General features: G+C 34.6%; 1 long non-coding RNA gene and 1 pseudogene across 1 annotated transcript; both read right to left on the reverse strand.

The window, feature by feature from the left end:
* Positions 1–333: 333 nt before the first annotated feature.
* On the reverse strand, positions 334–699 carry LOC149172807 (aspartic proteinase oryzasin-1 pseudogene; annotated as a pseudogene).
* A 1507-nt stretch (positions 700–2206) lies between these two features.
* Positions 2207–3746, reverse strand: LOC149172808 (uncharacterized). Its single transcript, XR_016259647.1, has 2 exons — positions 3612–3746; positions 2207–2312 (listed from the first exon to the last, which is right to left on the reverse strand). It is a non-coding gene; the product is annotated as an uncharacterized LOC149172808 (long non-coding RNA).
* Between the last annotated feature and the right edge of the window lie 542 nt (positions 3747–4288).

A 4288-nucleotide genomic window follows, 5' to 3' on the forward strand; every position in this document is an offset into this window, starting at 1 on the left:
AAATAGATGGAATGATATTTATGACACTCTGTCTAAGAGAGTAACAGGAATTCTGGATCATTATGGACTTGTAGTTGTTGCTTATTTGATCTTGAAAGCTATCTTACTACTTACCATAGTGGTGGGATTTCATTCCACATTAATAATCCATCCTAAATTAGGAGATAGCATTTCTTAATCTCAATCTCACAGGGGTCATAATGATGTTATTGATTGCTGATGCACAGACTAAACGCTATTGAAATGTCAATAGATAACGGTGATTTCAAATTAATAAAATCTTAAAAAATAAGAGTCGTGATTTCAAATAAATAAAATCTTAAAAAATAAGAGTCATACCGACAAGTAACATTTCGATAAAGGCACCCAAAGATTAGAGCTTCCTGTGTCGAAAATTACAGTGAACTTCTGAGGAGGAGTACCAAGACCAATTTCTCCATAATACTGAGCATCCAAGTAATTCTTCAGAGGAACATATTCTCCTTTTGCAGATTCGGAGTAGCCCAAATCCCCTCTCAGACCATACCTTCTATTAGCTTCATTAGAAAGCCCCCCTTCCCTTGCAACAATCCTTGCAGCCTGTAAAGTTTTTTGATCCAATCCCTTTTTCTTCAATTCAATTCTTGCTAAGCCGTCATTAGCCGCACAAACCGATGTTAAGACGAGAAAAGCAAGGCCAATATAAACGATAAAAGCCATTTGATCTAGGTTGCAAAGTTTCCTGCGGTCAGAGAGCAGAGATCTCATATATATTTTACAACGTATGGCTCGAATAAAATCTCTCAAAAAACATAATTATCAGCCAAATGCTATTCACACATCCGAACAAGAAACTTGGCCATTAACGTAAGATTTGGCAAACCTAGCTCTAATCCAACCCATGCTCCTACAGAAGTCGCTAAAGAAAGCCTTTGTTCAGAGCATTTCAACAGCATAAATATTATTAAACCCTGGCCAGCCCTCAAATTTCAATTCCCAGCAAACTAATTAACGAAATCCAGAGGGAACGAAATCCAGCTTCCCTCTGAAATCAACTCCCCTTCTTGCTTACGTGTCATTTTGTGCACCATACAATTAGATGTTAGACGATTACACAAATTTCAAGCGTTAGATCAATGGAAAGGGGAAGAGACACTGGCGGAATGGAGTGGTCACTGTGATTTGAATTCATGGTTATTGCCAATGGCAGAACCTGCGCATACCTCTGCAATGCCATTGATGCCCTTCGTTTCCCCGGCATTGCTCTCGTGTCTTTGCGTATACGTGGATTTTGGAGGTAAGATGGAAGTTTCCTTGAATTTATTTCCCTCAGCTGCTGCATTACTTTTCTTGATTTCCATTTCGAAGTAAGTCTCGGAAAACATATAAAGAAGAAGTGAGCAAAGGAAATCCCATTTCTTTGCAAACCAACAAATCAGGAAAGAAGGATAACCAGTTCACCTAATCCGATAGTAATTAAGAAGTATCTCGAACAGTCAAATACATACACACACTGAATTCAGGAGTACAGACATATTGTTTGTTATATTTTGAAGGCACGCAAGAGATTGAAATCTCCGTTTGCTTACAAGACACGCAAATTGAATTCAAGTAAATAGATGGAATGATATTTATGACACTCTATCTAAGAGACTAATAGGAATTCTAAACCATTATGGACTTGTAGTTGTTGCTTATCTGATATTGAAAGCTATCTTACTACTTACCATAGTGGTGGGATTTCATTCCACATTAATAATCCATCCTAAATTAGGAGATAGCATTTCTTAATCTCAATCTCACAGGGCTCATAATGATGTTATTGATTACTGATGCACAGACTAAACACTATTGAAAAGTCAATAGATAACGGTGATTTCAAATAAATAAAATCTTAAAAAATAAGAGTCGTGATTTCAAATAAATAAAATCTTAAACAATAAGAGTCATACCGACAAGTAACATTTCGATAAAGGCACCCAAAGATTAGAGCTTCCTGTGTCGAAAATTACAGTGAACTTCTGAGGAGGTGTACCAAGACCAATTTCTCCATAATACTGAGCATCCAAGTAATTCTTCAGAGGAACATATTCTCCTTTTGCAGATTCGGAGTAGCCAAATCCCCTCTCAGACCATACCTTCTATTAGCTTCATTAGAAAGCCCCCCTTCCCTTGCAACAATCCTTGCAACCTGTAAAGTTTTTTGATCCAATCCCTTTTTCTTCAATTCAATTCTTGCTAAGCCGTCATTAGCCGCACAAACCGATGTTAAGACGAGAAAAGCAAGGCCAATATAAACGATAAAAGCCATTTGATCCAGGTTGCAAAGTTTCCTGTGGTCAGAGAGCAGAGATCTCATATATATTTTACAACGTATGGCTCGAATAAAATCTCTCAAAAAACATAATTATCAGCCAAATGCTATTCACACATCCGAACAAGAAACTTGGCCATTAACGTAAGATTTGGCAAACCTAGCTCCAATCCAACCCATGCTCCTACAGAAGTCGCTAAAGGAATCCTTTGTTCAGAGCATTTCAACAGCATAAATATTATTAAACCCTGGCCAGCCCTCAAATTTTAATTCCCAGGAAACTAATTAACAAAATCCAACTGAACTTTCAAATTGCATGTTTAAGCAAGAGCCACAAAAATATTCACGAAACTCCACCAGAACAAGGAATTTTACAGCAATTCAAGACAGAAATCTAACTAAAATATATTAAAAAACCTCATAAATTTTGAAACTAAATCTTCATCAAATTAACCAAAAGAAGGCTCATTGATCATCATTTCAATTCTATTAAAAGAGTCAAAGCTTATTTTGCTCAAAATGACACTGGATCTTCATCAAAAGAACCATAATAACGCTCATTGATAATTATTTGAGCTCTAAATAAAACATATTAAAAGCATCAAAGCCTATTTTGCTCAATATAAACCTAAATCTTCATCAAATGAACGAAAATAAAATTCATCAATCATCATTTAAACAGCAGGATTAACATTTAACACACATTTTTACCATTCCATCTTATATCTTATAAATTTAAACAAAATTTGCTTAATCTTCACAATAATTGCTCGTTTAAAACAAATTGTTGCAAATATTTCATCAAAAATCATCCTCAAACCTCAAATTGTTGCCTCAGAAATTTTGAAACTAAATCTTCATCAAATTAACCAAAAGAAGGCTCATTGATCATCATTTGAATTCTATTAAAAGAGTCAAAGCTTATTTTGCTCAAAATGACACTGGATCTTCATCAAAAGAACCATAATAATGCTCATTGATAATTATTTGAGCTCTAAATAAAACATATTAAAAGCATCAAAGCCTATTTTGCTCGATATAAACCTAAATCTTCATCAAATGAACGAAAATAAAATTCATCAATCATCATTTAAACAGCAGGATTAACATTTAACACACATTTTTACCATTCCATCTTACATCTTATAAATTTAAACAAAATTTGCTTAATCTTCACAATAATTGCTCGTTTAAAACAAATTGTTGCAAATATTTCATCAAAAATCATCCTCAAACCTCAAATTGTTGCACATATTTCATCAAAAATCATCCTCAAACCTCAAATTGTTGCAAATATTTCATCAAAATATCCTCAAACCTCAAATTCCTTGACGGAGCCTTTAAACCGGAAGAATGACAGAACAGTTTGAATTTAACAAAATACGGCCATTTCTTGATCAAAATTTTCAGACTCCGCCGAGACTTACTTCGAAACGGAAATCAAGAAAAGAAATGTAGCAGCTGAGGGAAATAAATTCAAGGAAAGGTCCATCTTACCTCCAAAATCCATGCATACGGAAATACACGAGAGCAATGCCGGGGAAACGAAGGGCATCAATCGCATTGCGGAGGTATGCGCAGGTTCTGCGATTGGCAATAACCACGAATTCAAATCACAGTGACCACTCCATTCCACCAGTGTCTCTTCCCCTTGCCATTGATCTAACGCTTGAAATTTGTGTAATCTTCTAACATCTAATCGTATGGTGCACAAAATGACACGTAAGCAAGGAGGGGAGTTGATTTCTGAGGGAAACGCCTTACGGCGTAAATATTTTGCTAATTAAATTTTGTTGATGAAATGCCTCAAATCTATAAGAAAATTAATATTTTGTTAATTAAATGTCGTTGATGAAATAGTTCAAATTTATAAATGTATCAATTTTGTGAGGTATGATTATTTTTTCATCTTATATCTAACAACATTTATTATTTTGTTGTCTTTGCATAGTTTTAGTTAAATAAGTTTTATTAAATCTTTACTATGTTTAGAAT

Source organism: Pinus tabuliformis, chromosome 4_2, assembly GCF_031772625.1.
Source record: "Pinus tabuliformis cultivar Carrire ecotype Pingquan chromosome 4_2, CPIR1, whole genome shotgun sequence".
NCBI lineage: Eukaryota > Viridiplantae > Streptophyta > Pinopsida > Pinales > Pinaceae > Pinus > Pinus tabuliformis.